Below are 17,587 nucleotides of genomic sequence, written 5' to 3'. Positions count from 1 at the left end.
TAAACATGTTAAATAAAGAAAAAACTTTATACATCATTTTGTAAAGAGAAAGAGTAAACCGTTGACAGTAAGTTTGTTAAATGTCCTGTAGGTAGAAGAAAGCAAATTCTTGTGAATATTTTAGTCTTATTCTCTCTAAGACTCTTGTGGGTTACATCATCATAATTTTTAGAGGACATTTTGAAAAATGTAAAGTGGGACATTTTTCATCAGACACTAAAATGGTGTTATAATCACATATCAATGGAAATGCATTTCGCCCTAATTTGAAAGAAGAGCCAGTTACAGGAATGAATATGCTGACCAACAAAAATGAAAAGAAATAGTTATTTTTATCACCTTTTATCAGGCCCAACATCAAAACACAAGATGATTATGTCTAAAACGCCGGCATATGAACACACGCCTCGAAAAAGAATATTTTATGAGGTCTCTTTCTTTCATTTTCTCGTGAACATTAGGAACATTGTTTTTCATGAAACTGCAAGAACTCTTTAGTAGTTCACATGTTTGTCGAAACAAGATACACACCATGAAATGTTGATGGAGTATTGAGAGGTGTAGGTCCTATTAGCTCACGCCAAGAGCTTTTCAATATCACGTCCCAGTAATCAGGAAACACGAAGGAGATTGAAGATCTTGTTGAGCTAAATAATCTTCTCTCAGGTGTTTGGTAATTATTTCGAAGGACTGATTAATCAGGGTATCAAGGCAATTGAGTGAATGATTTATCGGCGTACGAAACAGGGTTGCAAAAGTAAAATTCGCATATATTGTATGAAACAAAATTGAATGGAAAGGAACGAAACGACCTATAAAAATAGACATTTCTGTTAGTCCCCATGTTATTTAAATGATCACTTCAGTGCATTAATAATGAATTTTAAAAGAAAGAGACAGGAATGAAGGTCAATTTCTCGATGTTTTTCGTGAATTTTTATGTAACAATAAAATCTGTTGTCAGTTCACAAACGTCAGTGGAAATGGAAATTCAGGAATCTTGTCTATTGAATGTTTTGCACAGAATTATTCGTAAATAAACGATTTTAGACCAATTTTTAAGTTACTAACATTTCTTAACATATGTTTCCTTGCAGACAAAATATCGTTTGGGTTCCACATAGTAATATGTTAAAACAGTTGTCTTCTATTACACAGCTAATTTTCTCCCAATGCACTTCCATGCAATTCAACTTTTTTCTTTTTATCGTTGATCTTTTCCCGTTTTTATTTTCTTTCCTTTTTTTAATACCTGGCTAGTCCTTGTGGTCAGTCATCTTTTTTATCATATATTGGAATACAAGAAGGAGGATTATATACTACCTCATTACGATTTCCATCTATTCCTTATGAAGTAAAATGCCTCCTGTTTGCCTCTTAAATGTCTAACTCTTTCAACCTAACTTTCAGGGGGCCAAAATGGTATGGACTGAAGAGAATGGTGCTGTACGTGGTTGAGGAAGGAGGACATAGAAGGAATGGAAAAGAGGCAACCCAGGTATGTTTATTAACACAGACGAATGTTTGTTTGTCTGTTTGTTTTCGTAGCTTAACCGTGGAGAAAAAGAAATGTTGACTTTTTCAGTGGTGCAAAGGGGAAAGAAACAAGAGAGATACGTCTTGCCACTCGGTTATGTTTGCTCAGAACCCTTACACAGAAACAGTACCCGGAGAAGATTTACGTTGAGTAAGACTGTGGGTGACAGCGAAGTACTGTATATTATAATGTATTCCGGTATATGGGAAGCGTCTTACACATCTTCTCATTAAAACTCTTTGTGCGTTATACAGTAATTCATACGATATATTTGTGTGACCTTATGAAGGAATACTTAATTTCTGTAATAATACTAAACAAATACTTCTTACCTTTATCATAAGTATGTTAGCAATTTCAAGCGATCCAAAACATGTATTTTACCTGCCGGTCATTTACATAAACATTTATTTTCTAAATTCACAAACATTTTTTTTAATAGTGTTAATCGCTGATTTCCCCCTGTCACTTAGGCCGTTGCGTTCATGGCGATGAAATTGATTAACGTGTTGGCTAAAGACGGCTTCTTTTTTATAATCCAAAACTTTCATGTGGTAATAAATACGTTCGGTAATTAGTCTCATGTATACATGTTTGTCGAAGCAAGATATGCATCATGAAATGATGCATATCTGGTACGTGCAGAGGTCATGTTAGCTTATGCCAAGAGCTTTTCAATATTACTTTTCAACTATCAGGGAACCCGAGGGAGGTTGGAGATTCTGTCGGGCTACATAATCTTGCTTGTGTCTTCATTCAGTTAGTGCCCATCATGTACCACTCTCTTCCAAATAAGTCCCCTTGTTATAAAAGTAGAAATACACCACAGTTCAGAATCACAAAGGGGAAAGTATTTGAACTTTCTTAGGGAATAAAAAGTGATCTCTAGATAAAGAGAAAGAAAAATAGATAATAATAATAATAATAATAATAATAATAATAATAATAATAATAATAATAATAATAATAATAATAATAATATCATCTAAAGCACTGACAAAGTTCTTGCTAACGAGAAAGCAAATACGGAGAAAATAAATATGCTTCATCAAGAACAAAGAAAACATGACATCAAAGAACAAAGCAGAGTAGACATGGATGCAAATGCAGACTCAGGCATAGAACTTTTTTCATAATTTGTTCTTATTTTCCAGAGAACTTTAGGAATAATGCTTACGTGTTTTTATTTTACTTGCAACTCTGAAAACATTAGGTGATGTGAATATCTGAAAAATTGTCCATGAATAGCAAAAGCAATTAGAGAGGAAATGGCGAAAGAAGCACCTTGTCACGATATGTCAGTATGACTATTACAACATAAAGGTCTAAATAACTTTCCTTCTGGTAATGAATGTTTATTTGGAAGGATTGCTTAACCACAGAATTAGTGTAAAACAGTAATCGATTTATTGTATATAAAAAGAGGTGATTGAACCTACAAGGGACACCAATACGCCATTTAACAAATAAGTAAATTAAAAACAAGAAAACGGGCTAATATGGAATTTTGAAGAATATTAGTTTTCACAGCCGGATATGGATGAAGTCCCTCATAGCAAATCAAAAAGTAGATATTTATACAAATATTTCCTGTTAATAACATGTCAATGACTGTGATATAAATCTTACGTTATTGTCTTTGTCCGGTGAAAACGGGTCCACAAAACTAACTCTTTATGTCAGTGGTTGTATTATTGAAAACTCACAACATAAATTACCTCTCTCCTAGCAACGCCGTATTTTGATGTATTTAGTATATTGCATTAATTGGCATATCCTTTTTATTACTTTCAATGTTCAGTTGCTATTTAAAGTTCCTGTTCTTATGTATCGGAAGGCCCACTTGATATAAACTAAATCCGTCTGGTAATGTACTCATATCACCATCTTATTGTAATTATTCAACTGTTGATTATGTACGTGTAGGAAATGATAAACAGAATCACCAGCAACACCCCCCCCGCCTCCCCCGCTTTTTATATCATTTACCTTTCTTCGTTTCCTCCTTCCTTTCTTCTCATTCTTGCTTTACTCACAGTCTGCACATGACACGCCCTTGATCTTAATTACTTTGTTCAGTTTGGGTTTAAAAAGATGTGGAGGATTACCCTTTCATCTCACTCCCCATTTAACCCTTTCATGCTAAAGGACCCTCCCCTCTGGTCCCATACACCATACTTACATCGATCCCACCGACAAAGGTTGTTCGTTTGTCGCGCACTTGATTCGGCTCCATGTGGCTCTATTTACTTGAAGACAGATTTTCAAACAAGCTTTGAAAGGGGCTGGACAGAAAGTGATGGCGAAGAGGAGGGATGATTTAGCGAGAGGGGGGTCGAAAGGAGATAAGTGAAGAAAAGAATGAAGAGAGGAAGCGTAGCCCTAAGGTTTATCTGTAACCCAACTGTAAAGGAGGGGATGGAATAGGGGTGGTGTTGGGTGGGGTGGTGGGGTGGCGCAATGGTTGACTTATCTAAGTGTTGTAATGGTGGAGACGCAAGAGAGGTGGGTCACTTCACTTCTGTGTTTACGCTCCAGACCTCTTGACGTAAATTAGGTTCCCACTACAGAGAGAAATGCCGGGGACAGAAACTTGCAGTTTAAAAAATCTGACTTGGTTAAAGGTGGCAGAAATGAACACCGTTCTATATCATTATTCAGGGAATAATAATTTATAAAAACTTGAATTAAAAAGTCTTTGATTCTGTGATGTACATAGCGCAAGGCCAGAAAATTACCACTAATACAGGCAGTAAACACACACACACACACACACACACACACACACACACACACACACACACACATATATATATATATATATATATATATATATATATATATATATATATATATATATATATATATATATGTATATGTATATATGTGTGTGTGTTTGTCTGTAGCGTGCGCACACACAATTGTGTTTGTACGAACCAGAGGTTTTAAGGAAAAATTCACACGCCGTACGGTATTAAATTGCTTGAATAACCGTTAACTTACATCTACATGTGCCACATTCTTCTCGCCAAGTACATATGAGAGTTTTAAGTAGAGTCCCTATGTATGGTAAAAAGGAATATTAATGGAAAATCTAACATTCAACGGAAATTTATGGTTTGAATAAGGTGTCACTCAGATTAATTAACGAAATGTTCATTAACGAGTGTACACGCGAGCTTGCAGTAGAGAAGGTTTTGAAGTGTCAAAACCAGAAATGAGTACACTCGCCACAAAACAGAGAAATGAAATCAGAAAAATAATTAGAATGGTGGAAACTTCTATTAACTAGAATGGAAAAACGAGAACAGGGAAGAATTATGTTCCAGCTGTAACAGTGTATTATGCTTCCGAGAAAATTATGATCTTGAGGGTGTGAAAAGAAAGCATCCTCAGCCAAGTTCGGCGCGTTTAGATCAGCTTTTTTTTTTTTATCCTCAACTCGAAAGAAAATAACATTGCTGTGATTTCTTCGAAGCCACAAAATTTTTTTTAACAACATTGATATTTATCAAGGATAAGTATATAGAAGATGAATAAGTCTGTAGAGCGAGTTGTAGAATACATGAAAATTTTAAAGCTATCAATATTAAAGTTGTAAAAGAATAAACATGAAATGTTTCATGATACAAATAATCTTTCATGTTTTTAGGCGTAAAGAATAGTCCACGTAGCACTAGAGTAAACGTTCTGGAAACGCCTGCAAAACGATAAGAAAGAAAGTTAAAGTTTTTAACTGCCTTGTATACAAGTAAAGAAACAACAAAAGAGTTTTTGGCGCCCTAGAAATACGGATGTAATTATGTAGCTAGGCTAAGACTATTGTTACCTTCTATGGTCTAAACTACCCACTCTAACTTGATGTGACTAAGAAAAGGGTACAGAAAAATCACTTAGTAAAGGGGAAAGTTTCGCATTTCTACTTCAACATAAAGTTAACCATCCAAAATTTTTCATATTAGCTTAAATATCAGAGGTCCTCAATATTTGATTCATTTCTGTACAACTACAGACATGAATTAGATGGTTCCTCATAAAAAAATCAATTTTTAAGAAGAATATTTTATATATATATATATATATATATATATATATATATATATATATATATATATATATATATATATATATATATATATATATATATATATATATATATATATATATATATATATATATATATATATATATCATAAGTTAAAGTGCCTAAGATTGTCAAATATCAAGTGTCCTAAATGATTCTGAGTTCTTGATGCCCCATGTGGTTGAAATGTGTCTTGTAATAGATTACCATTACAGTACTTTCATTGGATCCATATTAATTACGGAGCGTATTATATTAATACTTTCATGGCTTATGTAAGTGATGGTTATTTTACCAAAGAGCGAGTTACAAATGATCGTTTGTCCTTAAGACAACTTTTGGCCTTTGCCTTTTTTTCTCTCTCTCTGTCCATCCTCTTTATTCCAGTGTCTTGCCTTTTTCCCACCTGCACGTGACATACCCTTGATCTTAATTACTTTGCTCAGTTAGGGATAAAAAGGAAAAGGAGGATTATCCTTCCATCCCAGCCCCTATCTCTGTCCTTTTCACGCCACAGCACCATCCCCCATTCCCCAGCACACAACCTACCCCAAACCTACCCCAAACCTGCTCCCCCCCCACCCCCTCACCTCTCTCACATCCCATCCATTCCACTGATAAGGGTTGTTAGTTTGCCTCACGTTTTAATTCCCTCCCATATGGCTTTATATACTTGTCTGGCAGATTCAATAAGGAAGACGACTTTTCAGCAGAGTTTTCAGGGACCCGGAATGGTATGGCTGGGAAAATGGATGAAAGGACATGGAGAGGGGAGAGGGAAGAGGGGAGATAAGAGGAGAGAGAGAGAGAGAGAGAGAGAGAGGAGAAGGGAAAGGGAGAATCCCAGAACTATGCTTTTGACACAGCCAACGGTTTATTTACTTGAAACTTCGCTGTAAAGGAAGAGAGGGTGTGTTGACTTAAGTAATTCTTGTAAAGGGTGAAACACGGGAGAGAGCCACTAATATTATTCATTACACCATTTCCACCCCGGCACACTTGACACGGATTAATTTCTAATACTAGTCGGAAGGAAAGAAATTTAGCTTAAACAATTGTAAATAAAACTATCGTGACTTTAGGTTAATGTCCGTGTAATATGTTTTACAGAAAGTGCTGCCTTATTTCATGCTACAAAATCATTTCACGATTTCACTCGAACCGTTTCATATTATCTGATATGCAAATATGAACGTTGCCCAATGGAACATTCCATATGATATGCATGTCGCAATAAAAAGAGATTTTCAAAGTACAAATACAAAAAATCTAATGCTCGGTCTATCTAATCATCGTCTTACATAAAAAGTACAATACGCGCCAAACTAAAGCATAAGGCAAACTCAAAAAACATTATGTATATATATATATATATATATATATATATATATATATATATATATATATATATATATATATATATATATATATATATATATATATATATATATACATACATATGTGTATGTATTTATATACATAAAGAGAGAAAGAGAGAGAGAGGGTGTATAAACAGATCAAGTTTTAAAAGACTCATAATGTTCAAATTTTACTATACCACGAGGAGAAACAGTTCAACGTATCTATTGCGGCATAATATACTCCATGTGTACGCACACACACAAACACACCCACCCACATATATATTCATGTGTATGCACACACACACATATATATATTATATATATATATATATATATATATATATATATATATATATATATATATATATATATATATATATATATATATATATATATATATATATATTATATATATATATATATATATATATATATTATCCCCCCCAGATACCACTTAGTATCAGATTCACAATAACTTGGGAATCTCTCAATGTTAGCTAGTGACTTTAACTACCCTTCTATCAAGATGAAAGTTATTCCCAATTAATAAGTTATTCCAAAGAATTTGATATCAAACGATATTTTGTGGCTTATTAGTTGTAATATATATATATATATATATATATATATATATATATATATATATATATATATATATATGTGTGTGTGTGTGTGTGTGTGTGTGTGTGTATGTATGTATTTGTGTATTATAAATAATTTGGGTGTACTACAGTATATGTGTGTTTATTTTTTAACATACACTTTTTCCCATTGGAAGTGATGGCACTTGAAACGTAAAACTTTCTGGCTTTTTCGCCAAGTCTACATTAGGAATGAGTTTGATGTTAATGTAATCTTACTGAGGTTATTCTCCTTGAAAAGTAGCAACTGACAGTTTCAAAACACATCTAGATCAAATCACAATATGATGAAGCCAAGACAAATGGTTAACGATCTCCATGATTCTTTGCTGATTGGCAATGCTATGTTATTCGATGTTTGATCGTTCTTGGAGTTATTTTTTTTTTACTTAACTCTTGCTATATTTAATATTACCTGCCAGTTAGGCATTATCTAAAAAGTGTCCTGTTTATACATTAGATGATGTTAATGCAAATTGGTTACAAAAAAAAATTATGTTTATGTCATTTTCTTTCATTTGAAGAATCATATTACCTTCTTTTGGATGCCGAATTTCTCACCAGTCTTGTCTTCTGACAGAGTTGGCTAAATCCGTAGTCTCGTATTTCATAGCAATAGCAACTGTGGTTTAGACCATCCGCCAGGTCTTCCTTTGTAGAGTTACTTTTTTCCACTATCTTATGGAGCATCAGCTTCCTTGTTTGGGCAAGATCGCTTCAAACATTATCCGAAAGCAAATATAATTTCCGTAGGGGGGTAGTGGCGTCAGTGCACCTCATGCGGTGTACTGTAAGCATTAATTAAGGTTCTTTGCAGCGTGCCTTCGCCACCTAGCTGCAACCCCTTTCGCTCCTTTTCCTGTAACCTCCTTTCATATTCTCTTTCTTCCATCTTACTTTCCACCCTCTCCTAACAATTGATTCATAGTGCAACTGCGAGGTTTTCCTCCTGTTACATGTTTCAAACCTTTTACTGTCAGTTTCCGTTTCAGCACTGAATGACCTCATTGGTCCCAGTGCTTGGCCGTTGGCCTAAATTCTATAGTCAATCAATCAATCAGAAATCAAATATATTGAGCACATGAGGAGCGTCATCGCTATCATTATCTATACTCGAGTACTATGAGCGTTCTATCTGTACGTTCACAAAAACGTCGTAATTTAATGAGAATCCTAAATCCTATATCGACTACTGTAGCATTCATTGTGTGTGATGAAAGTAAACTGAGTCGCAAATGTTGCTGTCAACTTTATCAATATCTCGCTTCAGAGCAAACTTGATTATTCCATATAAAAAAGAAGGATAATCATCGAAATCGAATTTTTCAACTACTTTGGGAAAGAAATCTGAATGGGTCATTTCATTCAATTTGCCAACATTTCAACTTTTGTCCAAATATCCAGGAGACTTTATAAGAGGAAATAACACGTCATTGCAAGTGAAAAGAAAAGACAGCAATCCATGATTACTTTAATACAAAAATAAACGTGCAATTACTTTTGGCCGTCAATGTGAATTAAGGAAAAATGCTTATGGAGTGGAAAGAAAAAATCAGAAAGTAATTAGTTTCAGTATTAGGCCCAAGAAAAAACCTAGTTGGGAGATATTGCTGTAAAAATGTCGAAATCGTTAAATTCATATATCTATTATCACTTGATAATTGGAACTAGTTCGAAACTTTAGCCTTATTTATTGCTGTTAATGAAAAAAGTTAACATTAGACAATAGTTTCTATTAATAATTGAAAAGAATGACTTACCATTATTTCGATTATGTTGTTTCACTATTATTAATTACCATTTATGTTTTTTTTTAATTAGCCTTTAGTAGCTAAGTTGTTTACTTTATGACAGTTTAAAAATAACATTTGTCGTACCTGTTTATAACAGTTAAAATGCCGCTGATATGTTCTCCTTTTTAACTTTTGGTAGAGAAGCTACAAGTGTGTTATGTATTATATACTATAATTTCATCTGAAATAATTTATAACAATATAAAGATACCAAATACATGACAATCAACTTATAAACCCTCTGATTATAATTAACTAATGAAGTTGTACGTTTCAAATTTATAATAATAGTCTTAAGTGATATGCATATTGAGGTTGAATATGTAGATTTATGGATTACTGGAACGGCACCCTTAATCTATGTCTTTGTTCCAAAGGCAACACTTGGAGCTACAAAACCAACAGAGCTGAGCATAGCAGATGAATTCCTCTTACGGTCCCTCCAATCGAAGATATAACTGATAGCCATATGAATCCCTTTCAATAATACGCCCATTTACATTTCGATAGGAGACCCTACACAACTATTATGCTGCTCTATAACCCGAGCTCATTCATCCGAGGTCTTGGGACTGAATCGACAAACGTTTCACTCCGACCTCAAATCCCTGGGAAACAATAAGGTGGTGGAAAGCTTTGTTTGTTGTTTATTAAAATGTGATAGGCAGTCAAGATTGGATTATGCTTCGCTGAAAGGCCTTACCATATCAATGTGATCCTATTCTCTATTTTCAGTTTTTCTTTATGACGTTAAGGTTATCTGCCCGAATGGACCTAACCTATTAACATTACTTATGCATTGCCATATGACGTGGCAAATGCAATTTTCTTAGAACTGGAATGGTTTACACTGTGGAATGTAGCAGAAAAGAATTCAGTGCAATTTCAAGTATACAAGAAGCTAATGACTTTTTATCATTTCTTATCAAAACGAACGAAAAATGCTACACTATCGAAAGCCAGGTCGAAACGACTGACCTTTGCATTATATAAATCATTCCTTTCAAAAGAGAGGTTATAGAAGCGCATTCATAAATTTTGTTTATCAGCATTTTACCTTGGAGTAGAACCGGATGTGATACTTTAGTAATGCTATGTTTATTTTCATTACTTCATTATTGACAAAGTAACGAAACAAAATAAGACCGGGTTCCAAATGAATAATTCCTTATAGTAATGTGAATAAGAGATCATGTCCTATACTACTATGAAATACTGAGCAGTGCAACATAAAAAAAATTACAATAAATGTTAGGATGTTAATGGTGCTGAGACTTATTTTCAGCTCTATCATGCTCCACATCTGTTACTGAAAGACAGAGTCCATCCACAGCCCAGTGATATGTTGCACATTCCAGAAACACAGAACTCACCAAACTTGGTGAGGAAAAGGATGGCTACTACGCATGATCAGTGCTGGCTAGGATTTAGGATATGTGCACACCTCATTATTTCCTTAATGTGTTTTGGAGAGTAGCGTGAAAATTACAGAGGAAACCACGAGCAACAATGAAATAGAGTATTGAAAGAATGTTAATCCAGAATATAAAAGTTCAAATGCAACGAGCAGTATGGGCTTAGCAGCAGTTATTCAGAGGATTAATGTCTCCGTTCGTTTTATTTAAGCTTTAATTTTTGCATTCTTTATCAACTTAAATTGAGCGCCTCAGTAAGTAAATATTCTTGACCCCGATTAGTACCTTTTCTGGAGCAGCTCTCGTGTGAAACTATACTTATTTGGCACTCATAACTTAACTCCCTTGATATTAACTTGACTCGCTGGGAACGGACATTTTTCCAAACCATTTGACCTCATCTGTAAAAGTATCTACTTCGTACCCAGTACTTATGTAAGCCATCTTTAATTACTTGAGATTTTGCAAATGTTGTTCATCTCTTTTTAATGTTTTCTATCAGTTTTAGTAATCTGATATTTACTACTCTTCCCATCTAGGAAATAAAAGCTTCCAGTCTCTGTGTATTTAATAGATACTGGTTTGTATATACAACTGCATCAGTCCTCAGCATTGCAACATACACTCTTAATGCATAAAAGTGCATTAATTGTCATTCAAATAAAGGACGCTTTCTTCCGCCATTCTACAAGTATTCAAACGCCTTTCTCGCAACCTTTTTTTTCATAAAAATCTCTTTTTCCTCCGTCATTAAAATCGTCCTTTTTGATATGCAGCTGTTTCTGAGTATACTTCTGATTCATGCTGTACATTTACATTTCCTTATAGGGCATGAAATCTTTGTTGATGGTGGTCTAAGAAGATCTAGGACCGTATAAAGGAAAACCTAATGCCATTCGATAATTCTAACAGCTCATGTTTTGAATATTAAATATATTGGATAGAGCAAACTGTACTGTATTCCGACTTAAATCGTGTGGTCAAAAACCTGAGACAATCGTAAGTTGAAGATAAGTAAATGTATTGGACATTATCATTCCGTTTACAGCAATGGTCGAGACTGTGCCCGAAATAAAAAAAAAAAAAAGTACTATTTACATGACTGATACAGTTTACGTTCACTTCATTCTATAAAAAAATTACACCCTTATTCCATTGGACATTAAACTGCTTACCTGTCATGTAAGTGCATGTTTAGAAATTCCTTTCCCTTGTCAAAAATAAAATAAGTGAAACACAGTAGTTGATCGATATTTATATTAATTATGCCATGAATAGAAAACTTCACCTGCAATGAGTGTTTAAAAAAAAAAACTTTTGCACTTGTCAATAACATACCAATATCATGTCTGTCCATATGAATGATAGCCATGTCAATCATTTTTGACATTTTGTGCGGTAACCTTTTGCTCTTTACCCACAAATTTCAACAACCACTGGTTCTCTTGTCCATCTTCATCATGAAGCTTATTTGTTTCTTGTTCTGTTTAATTTAGGTCTAGTAAATAGTATCGACTGGTGTATTCATGACTGAAAATGTCCTCTATGCTATATTGTTTTTCTTTATGTGACAACAAACAAATCGTTCAGAGAACTGTTAACTGAAGATATTATGAAGCAAAAGGTTATAACAAAGCAAAATCAATTATTTTTGGAACAGTTTACTGTGAAGATTGTTTCATCATCATGAACTTGTGACATGTTTTTGGGGCTAAGTGTTTATTAGTGTTTTCTTAATGAATCACAGTAATAATTAGAAGAAAATAATGAAACCGGTAACTCTCACGTCAAAAGACGCAAATCATTAAGTAAGGTTTTTCTCAGTACGGGGCAAGTGAATGGTATAGAATGAATTAACCTTGAAAAGTTTACTAATCAACAAGAAACAGATGACGCTGATACTCTAAAAATTCTGTTCTAATAATTTAATATAATAACACGTAATAATAAAGAAAAAAACATTAATAAATGTTAATAAATAAGAATGTAAATAGGTAAAATTTATTCTTGGTACAAAGTAAATCAGAGTGAATTTGGATCAGAAGGCCGCTATTACATTATTAGAACAGTTCATTAATTATTAATATGTTAATCTTAAATCCATTTTAATTAACCAACGGAAGCCGGAAGAAGAATGAAAAACAACTGGAAACTCATGCTTAAAAGATTTGGTAACTACGGACCTCCTCATTATGCTGAAGTTTCATACAGTTTAAAATTTTATGGTTTCCCTTTAAAGGTGACATGAATTTATAAGTAGACTGAATTATTTACAGCATCAGACAAAGATGGAAAAGAATTTTTTTTAACAGAGGCATGTTCCGTTCTGTTAATGCAAAAAAAAAATGGGGAGCACGCAATGCTAATGCCCTGAATAATTATATCATCTTTGCAATATATGTAATATAATTTACTTATTAGTATGCTTTTCGTAAAGTGGGTGGAATAAATCAAAACTAATTTATCAAGGAATCGGGACAGGGGTTTAGTATCTACAAAGCATAATTCTTACAAAATATAATCATCACATTTAGTGTGTTATATTGAGAGTAATATTGCCTTGCGAAGAAATTGTTTATGTGCCTATACTATCTTCAGAATTCAAATATACATATAATCACTTGGAATATATTCATTGTTCTATAAATAACGAAGAATGATGACTCATTGCTTTGATGTGGTTCTTGTTAGCTTTTATCCTTGTGTTACAAGTTGATGATATGATTTCCGGTTCCTTAAACGCAAATATTTCTTTTCATGTTATTCATTTCGGGACTCAAAGAACTATGCTGCCTCTCTCTCTCTCTCTCTCTCTCTCTCTCTCTCTCTCTCTCTCTCTCTCTCTCTCTCTCTCTCTATTCTTCTCAATCACGAGATGAAATATCTCGATGTATTCCACAATGAAAACGAAGGAGAAACCAGAGGAAAAGATGAAATATATATATATATATATATATATATATATATATATATATATATATATATATATATATATATATATATATATATATATATGTGTGTGTGTGTATATATATATATATATACATATATACACATATATGTATGTATATATACTATATATTTATATATGTGTGTGTGTGTATGAACGAAACTGTAAAGTATCTCCCTTTTCTGTTATTGATGTACATTTTACCGTGGACTTTTCAGTAAATAGAAATTCATGACATAATGAGAGATGTCATTTTAACGAGGTTCAAACACGTGGGTGTTTGCGGCTATCCTATAGGGGACATTAACCGAAACATAATTGTTGGTTGAATTATGCACTGATTTTGATTGACTAACTGACTGACTGAATTGGTATAAACTGACATCACAGCGGCAATGTTAATCGCTATCTACATTGAAGAACTTACGAAACATTAATAGACCTGTGCAAAAATCTGCTCTTACATTAGTAACTCAAGCATATCAGTATTCCTTTTCGATGTTCGGAAACCATGTCATCTAAAATTATAATACAAAACGAAAGACTCGTAGATAAAAAAAAAAAACAGCCCCCATGCCTTAAATTAATGCAACGCGAAAAGTTTTAAGTTGATTATGGAGTCGTTCTATGAGCAGATACGCAATACTTTATTAGCTTTTATGACCTTAGGGACTTGACTGTGAACATATCAATCAGGATTAATAGCAAAGGGTCACAACAAATTTCTTAGAAAGCCTTAAGCCTTGTTTACCAACAATCCTTTATTGTTGTCATCACCGTATAACGCTAATAGGGTGACCAATACGAGGACGAAAGAGCCAATAAACTTCTTTTCATAATATCTTCACTCAAGAATTGGTGTTCTTATTGGTTGTGCTATCACGTAAAGCTCAGCAAAAGCATCTTTATCTAATAAAGTGATATATATATATATATATATATATATATATATATATATATATATATATATATATATATATATACATATGTATATATATGCATATATATATATATATATATATGTATGCATGTAAATATGTATGTGTGTGTGGTTAAAACCACAATGATACTTATTGTTTCTAACCAGCTGTACTACAGGGACAATGTTACAATGGATGTAAATTTATACCTGGTGTTGTCTTAGATGGGAAAAACGAGAACGGTTAGAATTTATAGCCTGCCCAGTTTTTCATTTTCCCTAATGGAACACACACACTTATATATGTGTATGTATGTATATATACATATATATATATTATATAAATATATATATATATATGTATATTCATCCATACATACATACATACATACATACATACATACATACATACATATATATATATATATATATATATATATATATATACATACACTCTTTGGGTATTAGCGGTAATCTACGGGTAACACAGTATATTTCGACTTGCCGTCATTCGGTTTGAGGCCAGATGCGCTCACCAATAGCCCTTACATAAGTTCAGAATGAGGATACCTTGACCCGACCTTGGGAACAGTACGTGACGTCCACTAAGTTAGGACTTTCCACCTCGAGCTTCTCTATTTGACTGTCAGTTTTGAAGTTTAAAAAGAAAATTATTTATTTCGCGAAACGTATGTATATATATTTCATAAAAACGTTAGCTTAGTTAATAATCTTTGAGATACAAGATATTCCTCAGGTTACAAGAAAGGTGTTTACTTCTCTATCCAATTTACTCAAGCAGTATTTTATTGTTTATATAAGATTTATTAAGACGGCTTTATGTGTAGTTGGTTTTCGAAGAATTACTTCTTATAACTTTGAATAATCCGGCTAAGTTTCCATATCAAATTCTTAGGGCCAGAAGCAATTGAAAGTATCCTGTGAAAATGCATCAATTTCCTCTCGCGTTGTTAATCGGCACCGTCACTACAAATTTTTCTTAAATGTTTGAATAATATTTTCCTTGGAAAACTTCAAAGTCTAACGTTCATTGTGCATTCTGATTTATATTTTCTACCAAACTTACTCTAATTTTTTCATTGTGCATTTTCATGGAATAATTTTTTTCCATTACAAATATCATACCTTTTCTCATCTTTCATTTTAATAGCACAACATTTTATAAGAATCATGAGCGCCTTTTCTCACTATTTATAAGTCTGGCTGACATTATCACTTGCACGTGCAGAGGATTGATTATGGTATCGAAATCTAAAACACATTGTATATAACTTTTGTTTTGTATGATCATTCCGATGTTAAAGCACGATAAATAAGACAGTCAGTAATAAGCCTTTAATAGTGACTAAATTGTTCTTCCTTTTCTTAAGCTTCGTCCCTTTGGATGTTGTTATTCCTGTGACAATAATAATGACAAGTGCTAAAGGCAAAACGTAGCAATATTTAGAAAGGCATATGCACTTTAAAATCAGACCGACAACAAAAAAGCAAAACCAAGTAAAAATACCGCACCGATAATTGTTTCATTGCAAAATACCCGAACTGAAATACATGAACAATTGGAAATGCATTAGCGGACCATTAGAATTCGGACCCAAAATGCAAAAATCTATATTGACAACACGGCATTTGGAAGACCCAAAACCGGCCAGATATAAAGTCAAATAAAAGTGCCGCCTACAATAATGCTTTCGCAAAATACCTTATCATGCTGATTGATGTTCGTGATAAATAATCAGAATTTTACACTTGATACTGAGTCAGTGAAATCATATTACATTTCACTGATTCATAAATGTGAGTAAAATATTTGTATGAACAATGAGCAATCTTTAATGGAATTAATCTTAGATTAAGCTAATGCTGTAGATAAATAGAAACGCCAAAGTCAGTTTATCACTTTTAACGATAAATGGCAATAAATGATACCAGATAAATGGAAATGCTTTAGGTTTTAAGCAATAATTTGATTATACTTAACCAATATTTCTCAGGAATATAATGTGAATAACAACATAAATATGAAAAACTCTCTCCGTCAACTGTTATTGTTTCCCCTCAAGGATATTTCATTTTGTTTTTGTCATTTAGCATAGTTTATCGTTAACGGAATCTCATTACAACTTATTGTTAATCATTAGGAAGTTGGAAAACGGGATATGTTCGTATATAAATGAAAGTAGTAGTTCTTTCGCTTTTAACGGTAATCATGACCAGTTAAATAAAAAATAATTCATATTAAAGTAAAACTGTAATTATCAGTGCTCCCAACAGATAAAGATAAAGACTCATAGTTATGTTATGCATTTTAAAATTCAACATTAACAATCCGTGGTGTAAGTTTCACTTTTTAGATATTAAAAAAATATATAAATAGATGCTTAAGTGTGCACATAAATGCCAGAACAAATTATGAATTTCTCTACTTATATTAAGCGTTATATATGTTAACGTATCCACCTAAATAGTTTTAAACTATAGATAATTGTAGTAAAACAATCTTAAGTAATGAGATAAAGCATCTCATAATGATCAAGTAAAAACTATTGATGAGGACTTTGCTGTTATAGAAATTGTTCAGTTTGATAAGTACGCGGTAAATATTGCAGTCTTTTGCTTTGAATCTCTGAGTATGAGAAAAGATTAACTTTTTTCCATTGCCTATGAAGTGAGCAACACTTTCTATATGATATTTGCAATGTACATGAATCTATTTTCACGTTTGCTATTTAATCATTTCATCATAACAGCAATACTAATAATGATAGAAATAATAATAATAATAATAATCATCATCAATTTTCTTATCATTATTATTAGTCCAGAGACATGCAATTTTTTATATAATCCAATAAGACCCAGG

General features: G+C 32.9%; 1 long non-coding RNA gene across 1 annotated transcript in view; it reads left to right on the top strand.

Annotated features, from left to right (window-relative positions):
* The window catches only part of LOC136842981 (uncharacterized), a 495,876-nt gene extending 494,253 nt beyond the window's left edge, over positions 1 to 1,623 (top strand). Inside the window, exon 7 of the long non-coding RNA XR_010854399.1 lies at positions 1,411 to 1,623. This is a non-coding gene — a long non-coding RNA (uncharacterized lncRNA). The remainder of the gene's footprint in view (positions 1 to 1,410) is intronic.
* Positions 1,624 to 17,587: the final 15,964 nt, after the last annotated feature.

Source organism: Macrobrachium rosenbergii, chromosome 10, assembly GCF_040412425.1.
Source record: "Macrobrachium rosenbergii isolate ZJJX-2024 chromosome 10, ASM4041242v1, whole genome shotgun sequence".
In the NCBI taxonomy this organism is placed as follows: Eukaryota; Metazoa; Arthropoda; class Malacostraca; order Decapoda; family Palaemonidae; genus Macrobrachium; species Macrobrachium rosenbergii.
Note: the sequence above shows the minus strand (reverse complement) of the source record. Positions and strands in the feature narration are given on the sequence as shown.